Below are 24,348 nucleotides of genomic sequence, written 5' to 3'. Positions count from 1 at the left end.
CATGACACACCTTTAGACATTGCCCTCTCCACAGCGTTAGGGGCCCTACACACATTTTGTACCACCTTGTGTATTCACAGGGTCTTCCACCATTTATATTTGCACATATGTGCCTTTCCTGGTGTTAGGGATTATGAACATTTGCGGGTTACAAGTGTAGGTGGTCACAACATGAACTACATTCCATCTGTGTGTAATGTTGACATAGCAGTTTAACGATATTATGGCCACTGGTATAACCCTGCCTCTGGTGTGAATAGTGGTGCTCTACTCAATTTTGTGCAGCTTTATCTGACATACGCTGCAAGCACTATATAATACCTTAGTTGCTCTAGATTCCATTCACAACCATTGTGTATGCTTTCTTCTTTCGGCGTTCATTCTATATATATTTTTTTTCATGTATTTCTTTATTTTATGTCTGTGGATATATATCTATACACACATACCTATATATCTATATATACATATATAAGTTACATCTGTACAAAACAATATACATTTGCTATGCTGGGAGCTGCTTACACCCGCGCAGGCGCACTTGCATATCCTTATTGTGAGTTACATATGTTTACTGCCACTTCTTTGTGCTTAGGTGTGCCTTATTCATTATGACAGTACCACTTTGATTGATGGAATCCGGTTAACGGCCCCATGCAAAACACACGTTCACCTTTACATGTTTAAATGTTGGCTTTACAGCACAGAGGCATTCATTACACAAGAAAATGATATGTGCTATAGTCATACTTGAACCGGGAATGCATTTACGTTAGGCGGATGCTCTAACCACTACACTATTGGTGTTCTGCTTCATTTACATGTATACCCATGGTTCATAGCTACCCTAACATATGCCTCACCACTTCACTTACACAGCAGGCATCCATTCTCCTGCTGGGAAAACCGCGGTACTACACATGCAATATTCCCTGTTCCCTACTGCTCTGGACCCGTGCTGCATGTTTACTCACTCCAAAGATATTCAGAACTCCAAAGCTTATAGTCCTGGCACATACATGTGTTTGATTGTCAGGGTGTTCATGTGGTGATCCGGGTTTAGGTTTGTCCGACTGTTGACCGGATCTTCCCTGACACTGTTCAAATGTCAGATATAGCACATGGACAGAGTTGGTCCCGATTTTAACATTCTACCTGTGTTTACAGATGCAGGGGTTTGGGCACCTCTGACCGGATTATTATGTTGGCACTACATAATATAGGGTGGGGGGTGGTTCCACTACATAATACAGGGTGGGGGGTGTTTCCACTGGTGTTTCTCTTCACATTTGACTATTTCATTCATTCATATATACGATGAATATTATTCTGGACATCACTTATGACTTTACTACAGGTATGCATTGGTACTGTCAACAAATGTGACAGTTGGTTGGTGTACATATGTGTACGAACCTCTGTAATACTCAGGGACTACTTTCAACAGTAACAGGGACAAGGCAATGACAAATCAGGGACAATCATGGACACTTCTACAATATTAAAACTGGAGGTTAAGCTCTCTCAACCCAGTACTGGCACAGCCTGTCAGGAGGAGAAGGTAACTACACACACCACAAATCCATTCTCACATAGACCTATTGCATCAGCAAACCAAACACATAAACACACAAAAACATACTCAGAGGCTCTAAATAAAAATCTGCCTAAGCAGCAGAGACCTCCAAAGCAGACATCCAAGCAACACCTACCACGAAACAATATCCACGTAGCACATAGCTCACAACGTCAGTGTGCCACACAGTCACAGCCCTTAAGGCTAAACAACACACCTACTACACTTGTAATAGGTGACTCTATTGTCAGACGCACTGACATCCCACTCACCAGGCTGAAGAAGGAGAAGGTTACTGTAAGCTGCCTGTCGGGTGCCAGGAGCCGCCACATAACACAAGCACTCAGGTCACTCCAAAGCAAGTACAAATATGACTCCGTCATTGTCCATGCTGGTGTGAATGGCCTGAGACGTACCTCCCTGGACTACATGAAAAAAGACGTACAGGAGCTCTTTGATCATGTAGCCCAGGCCAGTATGACCCTGACCTTGAGTAGCATCTTACCCTCACCAAAAATGATGCCATAGTATAAAGACAAAATGAACAATTTTAACAATTGGCTAAAGTATTGGTGTCATTCAAAGGGGATCCAGTGTCTGTCAGCCTGGGATGACATGCTCGACAAGCCATGTTGCTTCGCTAGGGATGGCTTGCACTTGTCACACCTGGGTTTTCGAATACTGGCAAAGGCTCTTGCCTCCCCCATAGTGCCTTTTTTAGGCAAGGCTCAAAAGACAAACCCACCCCCATAGACAACACAAAGAAAAAAAAACTAAGGGTAATGCTGCTCAACGCCAGAAGTCTAAACCTCAAGATGCACGCACTCGAGACTCTCCTAAGTATGGAAAATATTGATATTTGTGCAGTAACAGAAACCTGGTTCAAGGTTCCCGAGAGCACCCCAGCACTAAAAGGTTATACTTCATACCATGCTTTCTGGCCCCAAAACTCGGACCGAACCACAAAAGGAGGGGGAGTATCCATATTAATCAAAGATACCCACACCTACAGGTTAGTGGCACTGTACGAAGCATTGGAGACCATCCATGTGCAACTAACAGTGGTAAAAACTGCCTTTCAGTTTGTAGTCTGCTTCAGACCACCCTCCCAAACACAGGAACCTCACTCGGCTTTCCTGAGAACACTGAAGAATATGAAGGTCTCTCCAAACACTATTATATTGGGTGACTTCAACAACCCAAACATCGATTGGGAAAACTACTCAAGCCCAAACACCCTCGCCCAACGGTTTCTAGAATTTATAAACTCAAATGCTATGGAACAACTGGTCACCACTCCCACAAGAGGGGAAAACATATTGGATCTGGTCATCACCAACATGGGGTCTCTATGTTCCACACCAGAGGTATACCCCTCATTGGTAAGATCAGACCATAAACAAATCTCACTGGACATCCATATTCCGTCCCCATCCCTAGCCAAGGAAACCACGGTGAAGAACGTCTCAAAAGCAAATTTCACACTTCTCAAAACTGAGGTGGAATCCTTCAAAGCCACCGGGCCAGTGGAAAATATGGCCCAAAATGCAGAATCCTTTACAAAATCATTCTATGGACACCTACAGAAATGCATGGAGCATGCTATCCCAAATAAAACCAAGACTCACTCTTCCAAAGGCAGGAGACCTGTCTGGTGAACCCCGACCATAAATAAGCTATACAACAGAAGGAGAAAGCTACTACATGACAGAGCAAAATCCCAAAAAGGGAAGGCGTCACTGATCAGTACTAGCAAGAAACTACGATCCCTCATAAAATCATCTAAGGCCAGCTTCGAAAGAAAAATTGCACATGACACTAAAGATAATCACAAGGCCTTCTTTAGTTATGTCAGAAACCTGGGAGGCAACTCCCAGATATGCTCTGAGTTAGTGAAAAATGACAAAAAATACACTGAACCCACAGACATTGCCAACATTCTGGCAGAAAGGTTCAGTGCAAACTTCTCTCCCCCCACCAAAAGAGCAAATGTCTATTCTAACAGGGTGTAGCCTTCCTGAGATCACAGATGCACAGGTGAGAGCTGCCCTCTCCAAAGCAAAAAACACAGTATCAATAGGACCAGACGGTGTCTCAGGCTGCGTCTTACACGAGCTCCAAGAAGAACTAAACCCTCATATAAAGTCACTGTTCAATCTCAGCCTTACTACAGGATATGTACCCAAGGAATGGCGTACAGCAACAGTGGTCCCACTCCACAAAGATGGTGCTACAACAGACCCCAGAAACTATCTCCCTATAAGCCTGACTAGCCTGGTCTGCAAAGCTATGGAGCGTATCATCATGGAAATCATAAATAAAGACATTGGGGATCTACAGACACTGAATCCTACCCAATTCGGCTTCATTAAGGGCAGATCTTGCCTCTTGAACCTGTTCGACTTCTTTGAAACAGTTACCAAAGCCATAGATGAAGGGAAGGTAGCCCACACAGCCTACCTGGACCTCGCAAAAGCCTTCGACACAATACCCCACTCAGGCATCATAAATAAGCTCACCAGCTTAAATATCAACCCCTATGTCACAAGATGGGTTGCAAACTGGCTCGGGGATAGAACCCACATGGTCAGAATAGCAGGTGCCATGTCAGACTCTAAACTAGTTACAAGTGGTGTCCCACAAGGCTCAGTCCTGGGACCTCTCTTGTTCGGTATATATTTCTCCGAGGTACAGGCTAACATGGGTGGACTATGGCTGACCAAGTTTGCAGATGACTGCAAACTGGGTGCTGTAATCGACTCTCCGGCTGACACAAGCATCCTCCAAAAGGGTCTCACAGAGACGGATAACTGGTGCCAGAGCCATGGCCTAAACCTAAATGTCAAAAAGTGCATAGTCATCCCCTTTGGGAAAAACAAAGTGCCCAAGAATTACCACATAGGTGGTAATCCATTAAGTACGGAAGAAGTAATTAGGGAATTGGGGACCCAAGTAGATAGCAATCTCTCCTTTGACAATCACGTTGCCAAAGTTAGAAAGACCTTCTATATAGCCCACCTTATCATGAAAGGGTTCACATCTAGATCAAGAGAGTCATTGTGCCCCTCTACTCATTTCTTATCAGGCCCATAATTGAGTACAATGCCCCATTTGGGATGTACCTTACCCGACACCTTCAGCAACTGGAAATACCCCAAAAGTATCTCACCAAGAGGATCAAGGGGCTCAAACAGATGCCCAATGCAGTTCGGCTAAAGAAATTCCAGCTCTACTCAGTTGTGTACCGCCTACTCAGAGGTGATCTGTGTCTGACATATAAAGCCATGTCCAACCCAGAATTAATGGACATGCTTCACCTCAGGAAATCCAAATCCCTTAGAGCTACATGGTCCAGGGACTTGAACCTCAGCACAGAAATAAATAGGACATGCTGGAGGGACAGATTCATATCCCAGAGGCTCCCCTCACTCTGGAAAAAAATCTCAATCCATGTTAGGCAGAGCCCCTCACTGACCCTCTTCAAGAGAAATCTTGAGGAGTGGATGGGAGATCGTAAGTTTACCCTGGGATCTCTTCTGTGTCCCTGCTTGACAGAGGTACAGTAAACTAACCTTAAAAGCACTACCTTCTGTGACCTACTATACAGAGGCACAGTCATCTAATCTAAAAGGGTGGCGAAAGCCAAACACACTCTGGCTAGGCTTATAAATGCCCCAGGGCAGATAGCCTAGTATCATCCTATGAACCTATGAACCTATTAGTACTATTAACTTGAAACGTGTTGACAGATTCAGAGCCATATGTATTAATTCTTATTTTCTGCAGTTAAAAGCATCTATTACTCTTAATTATTGTCATTAGTCATTCAAGTGTCATTCAACACCTTTCCTTCCAAGGTCACTGGTTTTGTGAGTGATTAAGAGGCTGGCCAGTTATTGTGTGAATGCTCTGACCATTGGTAGGGTTGCCACATTTTCATATGTACAGGATGGGATATATTCTGGACACACAAGATTGTTTAGGCCAACACATACCCAGAGTCAGTACAGGGTTTAGAACATTCATTATTTTCCTAGATGACAGCCTATTCCTGTAGCACTTTAGTTGCTTATTCTGTTTCCTGTAAGATTTACTTATTTTACATCCAGAAATAACTGTTTTAGGCAACTGTTACATGAAGTATGGTACATAGTTATCTCCTACAATCACAGGACATTTGCCATTGTATCATTCTTGGTCAGGACACACCTACCCAAACAGTGACTGTCCCTCACAAAGTGGGTCAGGAGGTACCCTGCTTACATCAGCGCCTTAATCACTCTATTTCCAAGTGCCACTATGCAACTGTGTACAATATATTCTCTTGATAATTCATGTGGGGGAGACGTGCATCACGGGCAGGTGTTTGATCCTGGGTAGTAGGTTCTGCATGACCTTCTACAGGCTGAACAGTCTCGTAAACCACTACTGCACATACAACTTGTGTCTAATGTCTACAGGACTGGACATCGTGTCATGATACCAAGTCTGATGTTTACACAGGATACTTATCCCATGAGGGATATCCAAAAATTGAACAAGCCAATAACCGTCCATTCTTTTGGATTTACGAAAATGTGTTAGGGTTTTACATGCAAGGGATAAATAGTTTGCAATCCTGACACTGCCTACTACATATGAGTAGTGGTCACTATGTGTAGATATGGCTGCGCCAAGCTAGTAGCCAGAGTATGGCTGGATTTGGTGGACGTTCAAGAATGGGGGTGGGTTGTGTACTGTAGAGAGGATGATGGGTATTCAATTATGCATCCAAGTGTGTTGCATTTGGATGGCCCAGTTCCATCCAGACAATTCTGTGGGTATGTGCTGGTGATGTTTCTGTACATGTGTATTGCACATTTTAATATTCACATGTTTGTGTGATTGTGTTCTACAGTATGGCCTGTCAGGTTGTATTGCAGATGTGTATGCTTGTTCTTTGTGTTTCTTTCTGATTCACCCGCTGCTCCCTCATACACCTCCAGTTCACCTATTGTGCATCCAACACAGTCCTCGCCTTTGTGAATTATAACATTACCCAGCCCCCCCACACACATATTCCAGACACTCCATCCATCCCTTCTTTGGTTGATGGCCCATGGCACTGTCAAGGGAACACATTGCATACACTACATATGTCAGGTACCTGTATGGTTGTGAGGACTACCCTGGCATTTTTCACCTTCCACATGCTGTACATCACGCACATAGGTACACGCAAATACTTATCTTTCATGACATGGTAGGTACACCCGGGTAATACCCATTCAACTTTTACACATCCTGACAAGAACGTCTTGGAGGACATATGGGCAGATTTTGGCCGAATGCTCTGACCATTGGTAGGATTGCCATCTTTTCATATGTCCAGGATGGGATATATTCCGGACACAAATCAGATTCTACAGGACAATACATACCCACGGTCAGTACTACGGATAATACTTTTGTTTTATGCTTACATGTTAGCTTATTGTTGTAGCAGTTTATATGCTCCTTCTGTTTCATTTACTTGCTTATTCTATTTCTTGTAACGTGGTATGTTACATACGGAAATAACTATTGTACGTGACTATTACATGCGATGTGGGACATAATTATGTCATACGTCGCAGGATATTTTACACTTATAATGGTTTTGGTATGGATACAACTGCCCAGCTGTGTACTATCCCTCACAATGTGGGACAGGTGGTAACCCTGACCATTGGGCTAGACGTAGCTATTTGCGGCACGCTAACATGATGCGTTTCACTTCCACTTGGTATAACTATCTACACTGCATTAGAATACAGGCACACGGTTTTAAATGTCATTTGTTCCAGGGATGGGGACTCGATATTCACTAACGTGCATTTGCGTTTGTTTCTTAATTTTGTGTTCGCAAAAACAGTCTTGCATGCTTTGCATATGTTTCAATATCTACGGACACTGACAGGTGTGATTACTATTGCAGGCAGACTGTAATATTCAGTATTTTAGGTTGCACGTCAACAGCCGACATTTCCATGCCTCCATGCGGCATTTCGACATGCCCCATGCATTCGCGCTCGTTTCCTATGCACGCGGCTGTGCCGGCAGCACACCTTCATTAATATGCATATGGCACTACTGTGCCATCTACACGCTGCACAGTCGGCGCAAGCCTAACGCCGGCCTTGTGCCGAGCTTCATGAATCCCGGGGAATAGCAATCAACTAAGTGAACAGGTCACTTTGTAGGTTTCAACTTCTTTGCACTAGAATCAGGGGCAACCCTAAAAATAATGAGTGACAAAAGCCCCAAATCAGGGACAGTTTCTAAATATTAGTCACAATCACCCAAAAAAGATAACAGAATAACATATTGTATGTCAACATGCATTTTCAGTAATCTAGCAGGTATTTAATTGTAATGTCTGGCATTACTGGCTGACTGTAATCCTCTGTGGTTTACCAGAAAGTCAAACTTCTTGTGAAAAACAGAGCAAAATATGTGCCAAAATCAGGGACATTCTGCAAAATCAAGCACAGTTGAGAGCTACAGCTGCTTTTCAAAACATAGTATACTTATAGATCATTGCATCTTTTTCCGTAGAGAGTAGAACAAATTAATAAGTTAGCTACATGCTAGGCAAACCAAAAATAAAAAAAACTGACTGTTGCAGATGGAACAAGCACCTACACAGAATGCATTTTATTCCAAAACCAGACAAAGCTTCATTTCAGGTGGCATGCACTTCTGAAATGGAAAATGTTTTTCATTATCATTTATCTGCCATTCCCTCATTATATCTACTTGCTCAGACTGCAATTGTGACAGAAAAAACACAGTTTCCCAACTTTTATATTCCTTATGCTGGTAAGCAGCTTCTCCAACCACCAGAAAAGGAAAATCTCAAGCTTTACCCTAAGCACCCTACAATGTCATTTTTGAACAAATCACAGCAGTACAAACCATTTAGCAATATTTACCATTGGTCTCTTTAACTGTGAGAAATTTTAGAAGCCATGGAACAGTTGGCAGGTATGGCTACATTTTAAATAAGAATATATTTATATTAACCACCATTGAAGCACCTAACACATTTAATGTAAGATGTAAAACGTAAACTACCTTTGAACCTGATTTTCTTCAACTTTTTTTCTATTTTAAGTTGCATCCTTTGTTGTCCTTGCTATCAAAAAATGCATTTTCATTATGGTTGTTTTAATGGCATCATTAGGACAGTACCAGAATGGATTATTCAATCTTTTTCTTTTCTTCCCCAGGTTTTGCAATATGTGCTTCATAGAAAAGTACCACTGGAGTGAGTAATACTTTTAAAGTTTTTGTCTTGTGTGCAAAGCATTATGAAATTCAAAAATATTCTCTCCATTTGTACTAATTGGTCAACCCAGAAGAGACATAGTAAAGCCACACAGAGAAACACCTCATTAATGTGTCATTACCGTATCTCTCAACTGAACATTGCTCTGTTAGACCTGATGGTGCTAATATTATCCTACTAACCCATGCATTGGGCACCCCTTACACACACACACACACACACACACACACACACACACACACACACACACACACACATGCATGGAACTGCAGACAAGTCCCTATCCACTTACTCTCATGGTTTTAAAATATGTGCACCGTTGGTGATTCCCTGTTGGGTGAGGAAAGTAAACTTTTTCTTTCTTTTGTGACTTGTTGATAGAGTTGCTTTCTATTTTACCTGCTCCATTTTGTTTTCTGGTTTAAGAAATCTGCTTGGCATGGTGTCTTTGTTCTATGTGAGAGACAAAGTATCTAGGCTGCACATTCACATGCTTTTTCATTAGTTAAATTGCATCTTGAGTGATACTTAAATACACAGTGAATTTCTGAGATTTTGTCTTGTCTTAAAAGATTTCAAGCTTGCATAAACTAAAGCACTGCTGGTGGTTCCCTACTAGGTTTTCCCGCCCACCATCCCCTTTGCTGAATTGTTTTTTAAACCTAGTAATTTTAAGTTGCCCACCCCTACTGTAAATTGAGCTTAATAAGCTCCTCCTTTTCTACACTGCTGTTGCTATCTTGAATTGTTTATTTACCTTTCCTTGTGCTTATATTAAAAAAAATGCATTTTGCCTCTCATTGTCTGTTCTACTGATTTACTTTCTCTGAATTCATTATCTAGCTAGCCGTTTGATAAAGTAGTATATTTTTACACTCTAGCAAGCACTTGTTTTTACATCAAAAGGTCGGTGGATTTTCCATCTAATGCACTGGAAGGTAGCCTGGTCTGTTTATGTTGGGAAACATGAAATGTCTGCATGTACTTTTATTGGCTGATGGGCTTATTAATCATCTTATCTTGTTTTTAGTGCCTTTACAGATTCTGTACAATTGAGTGGTTCTTGTCTCATTTCTACAAAACAAAGTACTTTTATTGAATAATTACACTTTTATAAGATGTTTAAAATACACTGCTGTATCTGTATCTTTACATTAGTTTGTGGTAGCATTTTGTAGCTTTTAAGTTTGTTTGTGGTTGCATTTAACTCCAGTTAATACTTTACTGTGTTTTTACATTAGGAGGACTAGGAGTAGTCATCTAGTAACAGTAGGTGTTTACCTGGTCTATCTGAGCTGGTAAGCACACAAAATGGCTCTAAATATTTTATCACTTCTTTGATATACTGTGACTGTACTTTAGCAGTTAAAAAATTGTACTGTCTGCTGCTGCTACTTTCAGTAGTTAGTTGCACTGTATTACATGATAGCTGTTAGATGTCGGACTTTTGTAGGTAGTTTGTGTGGTCTTGCTACAATTGGGGTCCAAACCAACTACTCTATGTTAAGAAAGTGCACTCCTGTAGCAGAAGTGTGCTGATCTAGCCTATCTGAGTTGGAAATTGCTGGTGGAAGGCTTATTTTGTGCTTTCCTGATTGGTAGTTAGCTTAAAACATGTTTCTATTTGCTCATATTTAAGCCTAGCATTTGTGCTGTGCTGCTCTTCATGCACTGGCAGTCAGCAGTGTCCTGTACAGGCACAGATGCCTAGAAGCTCAGTTTCTTCCTAAACAGCTGCCAGTGAAACCCTTCCAAGCTTTTCTGCTGCTCTAAGAGCAACTCAGTTGTGCACTGAGCAGCATTGCCTTATTAATTATCCTTAGCATACAAAAATTATAGGTCGCTCTAGTAGTTTCAGTGCTACAAGCACAGTCCTGTCAAATTAACCCATTCCCTTCCAAAATAAAACATACAGTAAAAGTCTGCTATCATGGATGGGCAGTTTCTCATCATCTATCTGGGTCAGTCTGATAGCATGGGCATCCTGAGACAATGTTGCAGTTGTCTCATGCATACAGACAACCACTTCTCCTGAAACAACTACTTTATGTGAGAGAAGTAGTTATACTATGAAACTGGAGGTAAGACTCTCACATAAGGACAAATCAAATGCCAAACAGGTTGTCAACACACACACACACACACACACACACACACACACACACACACACACACACACACACACACACACACACACACACACGCACACACACACACACACACACACACACACACACACACACACACACACACACACACACACACACACACACACACACACACACACACACACACACACACACACACACACACACATTCCCCACACTAAATAAGGACATGACACATAAACCTACATGTGTGGAGGTACTCACTAGTAACTTACCAAAAGATCAGAGGCCTCCTAAAACAGAAACTACTTACACACATAACAATGCAAAAAACAGCCACAGCACATAATAACACATACACCAGTGTTTCAACAAATAAGCGCATAGGGCATAATGCCACAAAACCTAATGTATTGGTCATAGTTGACTCCATTATGAGACACATGTGTTCTCCTCACCAGGCTGGATAAGGAGCAGGTTACAGTTAACTGCCTGTCAGGTGTGGGAATCTGTCAAGTCACTCAAGCACTCAAGTCAACCACGACTATTGGTATAACTCTGCCATAGTCCATGTGGGGGTGAATGACTTGACATACCTCACTGGACTATATGAAGAGAGACATGACTGAGCTCTCAGATTATGTGTCACAAATAGGTAAAAGCCTAAACTTAAGTATCAATCCACCTTCTCCAATGATGATGCCACAGTAAAAACAAAATATGATTTACTTTAACAATTGGCTTAGTTTCTGATGTCAGTCCATGTGGATCCAATATCTGTCAGCCTGGGAAGACATGGTTGACAGACCATGATACTTTGCCAGAGATGGTCTGCACATGTCTCCTCTAGACTTTTGGCTAGACATTTGGATACTGGTAAAGCATTACCCACCCCTGTTGTGCCTTTCTTAGGCAGTTTCAAAATAACCAACCTCCCAACATAACAAAATCTTCTCTAGATAAACTCAAGGTACTGCTGGTTAATGTTAGGAGTCTAAACAAGAAACTGCACTTCATGGAAGCACTCCTTACTATGGAAGATGCTGACATCTGTGTAGTCACCGAGACATGGTTCAAAGGTGAGGAAAGCACCCTGGCCATGCAAGGCTGCAATGACTTCCATATGTTCAGACCACAAAATGAACATGAAAGAACCAAAGGAGGACAAGGTATATCCATCTTCATTAAGGATAAGTATGTCTCTAGACTGGTCAAACAATATGACTGTCTTGAGCTACTCCATGTATAATTAACTATAGGCAAAGCCCTCTACAACATCATATCTAGCTATAGGTCCCCTGCCATGAAACAGGAAAAGCATACCAGTTACCTGGACTTACTGGAGTCACTTGTCATACAGCTCAACACCTTATTCATGGGTGATTTTAATTATCCTAGCACTGAATGGGGAAACATACATGACGGCAATCATGCTGGCTCAGTGGTTCTTGGACTTTGTCAGTGCAAATGCTCTGCAGCAGCTAGTCAGCACACCTAAAAGAGGCTCAAATGTCCTGGACATAGTACTCACTAACATGGGAGAGCATTGCACCCCACGTGATGTCATCCCTGGTAAGATTGGGCCATAAATTAGTCTTGTTCAATATAATTATGAGACCAGATATCCCATAAAGCTACCGTATGCCCCATCATGCTCAAAAGTCCTTAAGAATTTTTCAATGACAAATTCTACCTCCTACTAAGTTATGGTATAAAAAGTTTCAAAGCCACCTTAAATGCAGATAACAAGGACTCCTATGCAGAGGTGTATAACAATGCCCTGTATAACCACTTAAGCAGTTGTATAGAATCGACTCTACCTGACCAGATTAAAACCAGGTCTTGCCAAAAAAAAAACAAGCCACCATGGTGGACCCCTACTATAAACAGGGTATACAAAAACAGAAAGAAACTAATGTCCAAGAACAAGAGGGAACTGGCTCAGCTGGGGAAGAAATTCTTCTCTAGTTTAAACAAACAAATTAGAGATCTTGTCAAGTCCTCAAAAGCTAATTATGAAGTAAAAATAGCCTCCCTATCTAAAGATAATCACAAGGCATTCCTTAACTATGTAATATAAAAGGGAATACCCAGCATGCGCTGAACTGGTTGTAGATGGCACCACCGAGGGAATAGCCAACCTGCTAGCTTACAGATTTGGAGCAAACTTCAACCCCTTGTCCCCTCCAGTCTTCCCGCAAAGTATACCTGCCACCATTCCTCAGCCTACTACCTCAAGAAAGCAAGTAATCTTGTCACTCTTTCACTCTCCAAAGCCAAAAACATGGCATCAATGGGACCAGACAACATCCCAGGCTGCCTTTTAAACAACTTAAAACATTTATTTTATTTATTTATTTGCAGTTGGTATACCCGGATAGTCCATTGGGCCAATAAGAACCCATTTTCAATGGAGTCCTGGGGAGAAAAGCTCCAAAACAAAGGTTACAAAAAAGATTACAGCAGTTTACAATTTCAATCATTTGTAGGTTAAAGACAACCCCCCGGATTCATGAATCCTCCGTGTAAGACTTAATAAGTCTTACTCGGAGACTGCAGTTGAACAGTATGACGTCAGCGTGCCATGAATATGTATGCGAGCATGCTGACTCAACTGTAAGTCTTACACGGACCGTGTAAGAAAGCAGGGGGCATGTCCGACTGCCAAGTAGTCTAAATGTCCACGCCCCTGCAAGTGATTGAAAAGTAAAAGCAAATACACAAGAGAGAGTCCGCTCAAATGTCCTTGCACCCAACACCACACTCCTTGATATTGTAAACCCCCATCACAGTTATAAAAAGTAAAAAGGTTAATTGTATTTTTTTAAATACCTGAAATAGCTTCCCATATTTGCACGTGTGTGCGCGGGTGTGCCCATTGCTTAGCTAGAGTTAGCAATTCTGACATGGAAGAGAACAAGAAAGAATGTGTATGCAAGTCATACCAAATAGCAATAGTGCAATGGTAGGGCATTTGCACCAAAAAGAGGCGTTCACGGTTCAAGTCCCACCACTTCCCTTTGTATTTATTTTTAAATCAGTATATGAAATAATACCAGACAAAAATATGTGTAAATAATAGTAAAACGCAGTGAAATGGCCAGTGTAACAGTGAACAAAATAAATATTTTAAATGATCCTGATATATAAAAATTGCCTGCAGCTAAGCAGCGCTTCACCCAGTGCAATAGAGTTGCCCATAGTTAAATTACGGTTAACCCAGCGCAATAGAGGTGCCCATAGTGAAATAGCGCTTTAACTAACACAATGTGTTTGCGCGGACATGCGTGCCGCACCAACCAGGGCACTGTAGAGCACTGAGGAGCAACGTAGAGCAAAGTTGCTTAAATGCAGCCACATCCCCTAGCCTGTCTGTACAGTATGAAAATAAAATGCATGGCAAGGTTCGAACCCAGGTCTCCATGCATCACAAGCAAAGGACAGAACCACTAAGCCATGATAACTTAGGGAAACAGCCACTGTTAACAGACATATACTTACTAATGGTAGTTTAACCATTACTAAGCAGGTCTCCAGTCAGCCGAGAATTAAAAGAAACAGACAATCACAAAAAAGTGCGGGAAATGCAGAATATTTAAGCCCCATAGGTGGGAATACACATCATAACTGATTGTAATCTGCAGTTAGAATGGCTGATGTCAGAAAGGGAACACACTTCCGAGCGCAACGTTGGGGCATCAAGGAGTCGAAATACATGGTCTGGCTCCTTGTCCACCATCATGAGTCATGACTCCTGCATGGCCAGTTCCAAGGGACAGAGTACAAGGCAGAGGCTTGGAACCGGTTAGCTCATGACCTCACCAGTGCCACAGGTGCTCCTCGGACTGGTGAACAGGTCCGTCACCACCATGCAGACTTGAAGAGACGGAAGCAGGACCGCCTGAACCAATGGATACAGGAGGCCCATGGGATTCAGAATGCGCCACAACTGAGTATGTAGCCATGGAATGCAGTATGTAAGAATTGATAATTGAGTATGTATAATGGATAGGTATGTCTCACTATCCCTTCATTTACTTTACAGCTGCAGGTGACCGTGCTGCAAATCAGCAAGCCTATGCTGATAGGCTGCTAAGGCTGCGCCACCAGGCAGGTTAGTGATTATTCTACATGTATTGTTACATAAAATATGGGAGAGAGCATTAAAGAAAGTGTTGTAGTCCAATAATACAGCCATAAAATTGCCTGAGTAAGTCCTCTGCATGTACTGTCAGATAAAACCGTCAGAGAGGCAGAAAAAGAGTGTAGTAATCCATTAACAAAGGTAACATATGTCTGGAATAATATCTCTGTAGGCACTGTCATATAAAATAAGTGAGTGAGCTTGAAAAAAGAGTGTTCTAATATGTCTTGAACATGTCTTCCATATGCACTGTTAAAACAAATAAAGGAGTGAGCTTGTGGAAAAGTGTGTACTGCTATTAATAAAGGTCTAAAACCCAGAGTGTGTCTGTGTCACAGAGTTTGAAATATTGTTGTACCCTTGCATTATACAAATAGTACTGTTTGAAAAAGTGCTGGCAACCCAGAGTTGTGCAGTCCCATATAAAGTGGGTGAGGGAAGTGCTAGTAGCTGTGAAGCATATATACAGTCCGCAACAGTCAGTTACTGGCTGGCTTTCATAAGTAAATCTGGCACACGTGTAGCATGTTATATCTTTCCCAGAAATGTGAGTGTGTGTCAAGAAATGCAGGGTTCTGTACAAATCGAAGTGAAAATGTCATGTGAAAACATCCCAGATATGTAGATAAAGAAATAGAAATGCAATCAAGAAATATGTAGCAGTAACATCTGCATCCTGGACAGTTAGTATGTCAGATATAGGTTAGGCATATATTGAACTAGCCAAACCCATTACACAACCTAATGTATGGTGGCAAGTGTAATAATACATGTAGGGGATATACACCTGCAGTCACTAGGAATGTAATGTAGACTAAAAGGTAATTATAAGATGTTAACTGAGGTTTTTCTCTACACCCTACTGTATGTGCATAAACCATGCAATTCCACACCTCAATGGGTATGTGTAATCTTAAATATTTGTTGGGACATATGTCCCATTGTTCAATAAATATTTGCATTCATGTTGATGCATGTGCCCTGTTTAAACACCACAATCATGGTGGCCTGTTGCTACCAAACATCCCTGCATGCTGTTGGAATATCCACTGTAGTTCAATAAATGCATCTGTTATGCTTGCTGTTCAACTGTTGGAACCTTGGTGTGTTGGGTTAATGGGAATATTACTGCATGCTGTTACAATTAATCTGGAATGCTGTTGTTTATGTTGTAATTAAACACACCTAATCACAGAACATATGGGAAGGCCGGTCCCAGTGGACTCACCTGTCCCTCCGCAGCTTGCGAGTACACCTGGCACCAGCAGGTCCGGTGCCCAGCTCGGGTTCCCCTCCTCCATTGGTCCTGTGCCACCTTTGGGTGGAAGCGCTGCAGGGGATGGGGCTCGTCCCCCCGTGCAAGTGTGGGTGGAGAAGGGCCACCTGTCACCCTTCGAAGGGTCTGGGTTGTGGTGCGTAGGGAGATCCAGCGTTCAGTCACTAATCCCCCACGCCAGCTTGAGGCGAGAATGGCGCGTCTCACGGGTGAGCCTGCCCATCCTACGCAGTCCCCAGCACAGCCACCCTCAGGGCTGTGAAGGTGCAGTGGTGACTGCCCATGGGTGGAGATCTCAGTTCCACTGTTACCATCTGTGGGCTCATGGGCTTGCGATTTCCAAACATCCGACCCTGTCAACTGTGTTCACCCACCCCATGTGTCATACACTGCCCCTGTATGTGTCTTGTCTGTCATGTCTGTTTACCTCCCCAACCTACCTCCCTGGACATACCTACTTACTTTACCTCACGTCCCACTCTCACCTGAAAAAAATAAAAAAAAAAAGGGCAGTCTGTACCCACAAAAAAATTGCGCCCCATATATAGCTGCCCATTTTGCACACATGTCTATTGGACATGTAAACTGATAATTATAATTGGCAGTACAACATACTTTGTTGTCCTCACCCCTCTCCCAGTGGTAGAAGGTTTCAAATATCACTCCAAATTTATTGCATATGCACAGCTGTTGCTGGTAAAGAAATGGGCAGCTATGGACCTTCCCTATACCCATCCTGCACATCCTGAGCTTGTTTATCTACTGTCTGTCCCTCTTTGTGCCCCCTTTTTCACCACTTTCCTATCTCCCCATTTTCTTTTCTTTAAAAGAAATTAGCGTGGGGGTTAGCGGGAGTAAGCACTTTTAAGCAGTAGTAAGCTGGTTTAAGCAAGTGTGCGTATGTGTGCACTTAGCTAAGCGTTGGGCTAACCCGCTTACAACTGCTTAAAAGTGCCTTAGTCACTCTATGGCAGGGCCCTTGTTCTGCTTAGCAGCAAAAGAAACAACCTCTACCAGTCTCGAACCCCAGACCATTGACACAACAGACTGGATTAATTACCACTAAGCCACAGCAAATATACAAATAACTGGGTTCTGAAATAAATATATCATGCATTACAATGAGGGAATGGAAATGGAAATCATGAATGGTATGACACAAATCCTGTTCTGTGGGTCTTTACCAGCAGTTGTTGTGGAATTGCATGACATGACTGTGAAAGGAGAACCAGCCATCCTAGCAGGGAATAATGTTACAGTAGCACCTTACAAACACCACACAGTATCAGACCAGGATAAATACTGGCCACAGGAATACAGTGCAATAACCACATTTGTATGGCAGTTAATTGTGTAAGTCAGAAATAAAGTACATACTCCCACATATCCTGTGTTAGCATTTGGAGGGGTGAGTACATGTCTACACTGAGAAGTTTGTACTGGAAGCAGCAACATTCAGGTTTGAGTACAACATGCATATAACTGGCTAGAACCCTAGCTTCAGATAAGAGACATATACCAACCTTCTGACTGACACAACGTTGTCCAGAGCAAACAAGCATGGGCCCCACCTTGGACAGCTGAAAGGGCTATGCCTACCTAACCTAGCATTTTATAGCAGTGGGCTGCAATCACAGTGAGTAATGCAATCACCATACAGCAGGCTGCATGCAATTACTGAATGGTGGGCAGCAATTGGTGCAGAGGCTGTCGCATGCACAAGTGCAGATACCTAGAAAAGCAGGCTGTACCTGCAGTCCACACTTGCAATTCTATCATTGCAGGTGCTGGGAGAGAGAGAGAGAGAGAGAGAGAGATGGACACAGACACAGACAGAGACAGAGACACAACAGAGAGAGAAACTGAGACATAAACTGAAATAGAGGGGGAAAACCCAAAACAAACAACCAATAAAAACCTACAAAACCATAACACACTGAGCAGGGAAATACAAAGGTAAGGTATGTAACTCACATGTATGTGTTGGCATGTAGTAGATGTTCCTGAAGAGTACTCTACACACTGCAAATCATCCATGTGTGGCAGCAGTATGTATCTATCTGTATCCGCACATGTGCATGGGGCAAGGGACATACTGCAACTGTTAGTGAAGGGTGTTGATATGTGCATATATATATGTAGGTCATAGTATGTGGCCTAGAAAACAGCATGCAGTGCTGATATATGTCATGTGGTGGTTAAATGCTGAGGGACTGATTTGTCAGATCTGCTGTGTTACAGCCAGTGAGGCCTATTAATGCTACATGGGCTGAGGACACCCACATGCATTCTGCACAACACTGTGCAATATAATCACATAACTGTACATCCCTCAACTGTCGCATAACTGATATCCCCACCATGAGGTGGACTGTACATGTGCCTATATTATGTACATCCATGTCTACAGCAATGGATGTGTACATGTATGTGTATATATATATATATATATATATATATATATATATATATATATATATATATATATATATAGATAGAAATACATATAGCCATATAGAGAGAGAGGGAGAGACAGAGTGACATGGGGTCATATGTACTGCAACAGGTGTGTGGTGACCAAGGCATGGACTGTAGACAAGTGTTGATACTGCAGTGCCATTCCTCCTTTCCAAAATACTGTACCCATTAACTACAACATAGGTAGAGATCTAACTAACAGTGAAGGTGTGATAAGGGAACATGGGACACAGGTGGACCGTAGCCTCCACTTTAGTGCCACACTACACCTGCAATCAGTCAGTGTGTTATGTGTCATGACAACAGGTGTGTCATCTATAGAAATATAGGGCAGTGCTCCCCTCTAGCCAGCACAATGCCCTGTGTGGTATGTACCTCACATGACAACTACACCAAGTGAAAAGGCCACAGACATACCTCCCAAAGGGTAATACTGGCAGCAAACAGAGGCCCTTTGCAGACTGACTCACAAAACCACATCTACAGTGTATTGCATACTGGACACACAGAGGTGACCTCTGCCAGACATACAGAGATATGTCACACTCATAGCTGGGTGACAACCACCATGGCAACATATCACAATCCCTCTGGGATACACGATCTAGGGCCCTAAACCTTGTCAGCTCACTAAACAGCACATGCTGGAGGGATAGGTTCCCATCTCAGAGATATGCCATACACCGGAATAGACCACCTAGCAATAGCAAACAAGGCTCCTCCTTAGCAGTTGTTATAAATACCCCTGATGATTGTATGGGAGATTGGTAATACACCCCAGGAAACACCTCTGTGGTTCTGCTTGGCAGAGGCAAGTGAAATCAAAGTACATGTGTGTCAAAGTCCAGGGTAGCATATGGCTAGGCTGCCGTAGGCCTTAGGGCCAACAGCATATTACCTACCTATGACACTATGCACTCACACATGTACCCAATGCAATACCTGCTATGTGAGGTTGAATAAGTGTAACGCTGAATGTGTGCAAGGTCTGTAAAGGTGTGATAGCTTAGTGTGAAGTTGTATCTGACATGGTAGTGTCTATCCTAGCTGTGAGGACAGCAAATGATGTGTAATGTACTGTTAGGTAGACATAGTAGTACGGCATATGATGTGATGTAGTTCCTTGTAGACGAATGTGGTGTCTCACTGTAGGCTAAAGCAATACATGTATGCTTAGTGAGTGGTACTCCTGGTGAATCCAACTCCCATATGAACTGTAGTATTACCAGAAACTGTAGGCCTAAACAGCACATTATGGTGTGTGTTCACATTGTTTGGAAACACTGTCATCTGTGTTTCCTGTAGTCTGCACAGAGGACAAAACTCAGGCATAAGGGTGTGTAAGTAGTGGCACACAGTACTGTAAGGTACACAGGTAATGCTCATCTGTGTTGGCATATAGTGGTGTGTTGTATGTTTGTATGATGCGTGTGTAATCATGCCTGTACAATGTCTGCAATTATATGTGTGTTACAGAGTATATGTGTGTATCCAGCAACATATATACTCTGTTACAGCAGTATGCCACCTATAGTAAGAACTGTACACATCTGTTAGGCAGGGCTATGGCATCAATGACTAGGGTGGTTGACTGGTACTACTGTACCTGTACTTTACATCCATTGCAATGGATGACATCTCTGTTTGTGCATTGGTGTGATATACACCCCTGTCTTGAGGTTGTGCAATGTGTCACAAACAGTGTATCAGGTACTGTTGTATAGTGGTGTGATATATAGAGTGTGCCAGGCACTGTTAGTTGTGGCCTGAGAAACACTAAGTGGTATTGAACATGTGTAACCTCTGACAGACAATAGGATGGTATATATGTCAGTAAAGTGATATCTGTGGTTAAAGGTGTAAAGTGTGCCACAGGACTCGCTCACACATATTGTTCATATCTTTTTCAGCCAGATGGCCCACCAACACAATCCATCATACACAGCGGATGAGGAAGAGGTGATACTACAAAGCCTAGTGCAGCAGTACACAATGCTGTTCTCCAGAAGCAGCCAGCACCAGCAGGAGCGGACTGCACTGTGGCAGGAACTTGTTTGTCGGGTAAATGACATAGGCATGCATAACTGGACATATGAGCAGGTACGCCATCACTGCAGTGATGTAATTAGACATGTCCAGCGGCGTGCATCTGATATCCAAAGACAACAGCATGCCACAGGTGGTGGGGTGGCCATTCATCCCCCCCTCACCAGAGTGGAGGAGCTGCTCCTAAGCATGGTGGCTATTGGACAACAGCAACATCAACCTCTGACATGTGTTGTCATGGAGGCCGGAGCCACCCAGCACGTCCACCTGGAGCAAGCAGGTAACATTCCCTATCTGTAGATGACAGTTAACTGTACTGTTAAATTATGTCTACGTGAGATGTGTACTGTGTGTTTAGCAGTTCTGCTGCCTAGTGTTGTGCAATACTGATATTTCGAATAATATCTCTACACCTGTGACCATTGACTGTTGTTATACTGCAGTTTAGTATACCCACTGTAGCAATGCCACAGTTGTGGCCGCTGACTAACTTTCTCATATTCTCGTAGGTCCCGCTGGTGTGACAGCAGGGCATCCGATCCATGCTGGTGAGTGTGTTATACCTGCAATGTTGGTAATGAAATATGCATGTCATAGGTGAGGTGTAGGCCATGTACACGTAACACACCTAAGCATAATGCATGCCGTGCATGTTTGCTGTAAGATGTTGCACAGCTCAATAATGTCAGTAGCTGCCTCACTGACATGCAATACACAGAGCATAAGACACAGTTGTGGCAACCCCGTACTGCACATTGGATAGGCATAGTTGCAACACCTGTACACAACATAACACGTTTATCATATGCAGTATGCAAAGACGTACTACATATAGCGTAACCACACACCTGCTGTAAGGTCACACCTCAGTATCCCACATGTCATCCACACACACATGATGTACCTCAGGGGTAGAGGCCTATCACAGGGCTGTGCAACACTCTTCAACACATAACACAGTCATGTTAGGCAATGCTCCCTATTGGGAACCTCATACACCCATGTACAAAGTGGCTGTGTAATAGTGAATGTAGCCACGGCACTGCAGTTCAGGTACAGCATGCTAGGCAGTGGTCTGTCACACAGTAGTAGCCATGAGTGACCACAAGTTGCATGATGATGATGATGATGGCACATGGTAGTACACCCCATCCAGTTACAGTGACCACAGTACTACACATAGCGGTCTTTGCTTTGCACCTCAATGCTGTGTGTGTGCAAACATATGCACCTATACACAATATGCATAGCATGTTGTGTGTGCGCTTACATATGCCAGTATATACAATATGCACAGCTGTCGCCATCTGTACAAAGAGTCACACATATGTCCTGGAATGCTATTGGGTGTATAGGTCGCATGACACACATTGGGTATATGTGTTGTTTAATGTTGCAGTCATGTAGCATGCCATGTCATGGCTGGCACCGACATATTTGCAATATGTCCCACACTCACCATAACCACTGTACAATAGCCATGTGAAGCATTGGGATTACATAACATCTACATGCACCACTCATCCCATGTCTGTACATTGCATGCATTTGCTACACCTGTGCCCACTATTATTCACTATGGACACAGACACTATAAGCATACATGGCAATCTATGTGTCACATAGATAACACATGCAGCCATGGTATGTATACCATTGAGTGATGGTGCACAGGACATTGCAGAGCAGATAATACTTGCACAGCAATGTTGTGTCCATGTACACATTGTGTTCCAGGGTGTAGTCAATCACTGAACAACTACACACATGCATCACAGCCATGTATAATGTCATTAAATAGGGCCACCAACACTTGACTGCATGGTCTTGAGCAACACATATTCTGCATGTTGACATATGTGAGGTGACTGTTTGCCCTGTGATACTGTCACCCACCTTTACCCACTATTGTGTATGTGTTGGATTGCAGGTATGTGTGTGTGTGTGTGTGTGTGTGTGTGTGTGTATGTGCTGTGGTGAGCAGTGTATTTGTGTTCATGTGTGCATGTGTGCATGTGTGCATGTGCGCATGTGTTGATGTGTGCATGTGTGCATGTGCTCATGTGTGCATGTGTGCATGCATGCATGTGTGCATGTGCTCATGTGTGCATGTGCTCATGTGTGCATGTTTGCATGTGCTCATGTGTGCATGTGTGCATGAGCACATGTGCGCATGTGTGCATGTGTGCTAATATCATGTACAGATTGTGAAGTGTGTTTCCTGTCTTCCTTCCACAGGTGCTGAGTTAGGGGTGTCTGAATGCAGCAGGGAACCTGATGTCACTGCCACTAATAGTGGAGATGATGAGACATGTACTGTGGTACAGGAAGGTCTGTCAGGGTCTGTCGTTGGTCCACCAATCGACAGCACACAGCGTTCAACCTCATCTATGCACACACTCATACTGCCAATACAGCCCTCATCACCAATGGCCTTAGCTGAGGGACAGCATACAGTCGGCATCGACCAGGAGAGTGTGGTACCCATGGCACGTGCATCCCCTCACAGCAGCCATAGCCGGATTACTGGAATGGTACCACATAGGCGGATGTCCAGGGGTTCTCGGGGGAGCACCACTGGATGTATTGCCCCTGGCAGACATGCCCCCAGAGGTATTACAACCTCCAGTATGTTCCAGGCTGTAATGCAGGCACAGGCACATATGGAACAGTACACCCGATAAGGACTATGGGCGCAGAGGGCCCATTACACTGCTATCAATGACAACATCCATGATCTTGCAGGTGCCATCTGGAATTACACCGAGGTCATTGATAGCCATTGGAGGGAGACATTAGATGTCCTCCACAATGTGTTAGCCATGAGTCAGGACCACGCGGGATGGATGGAAAGCCGATGCGGAAGCATGCCAGCAACAGCATCAGCTGGCAGTTGTCGCGGATGGACCACAGATCACAGCCGCTCCCATAGTGGCAATAGCAACCCCAGCAATGCTGGGGCTGGTCTGTCCATTGACCATCCTACTAGACCATGTGCACGTGGCACTGGCCAGTCCCAGCAGGGACATGGGTCCAGTCATCATACCTCTGCCTCTGATGATAGCACCCAGTCAGGGTTGGTACCCGATACTGCCCGTAGCACCCCTGCCAGGCACAAGTACCATGTCCATGGCCAGAGACAGTGATCTGTACTGCCTAGCAGGTACAGTCTGTGGCTGTCCCACAACCGCCCGTATATGGCAGCCACATGGTGGAGTTGTGTGCATGCAGACACACACACATTAACCAAACAATTAGGGCTCACACATACACACACACATTACATCAACATTGGCCCATGTTGTACTGTTGTCCCTCACACACACACACACACACACACACACACACACACACACACACACACACACACAGACATGTCGATTGGATGGGTCAGTGTCGGGCTCTGGCAAA

This window comes from Protopterus annectens, chromosome 1.part2 (assembly GCF_019279795.1).
Source record: "Protopterus annectens isolate FY-2018-M chromosome 1.part2, PAN1.0, whole genome shotgun sequence".
NCBI lineage: Eukaryota > Metazoa > Chordata > Ceratodontiformes > Protopteridae > Protopterus > Protopterus annectens.
This window is presented reverse-complemented; position numbering follows the sequence as displayed.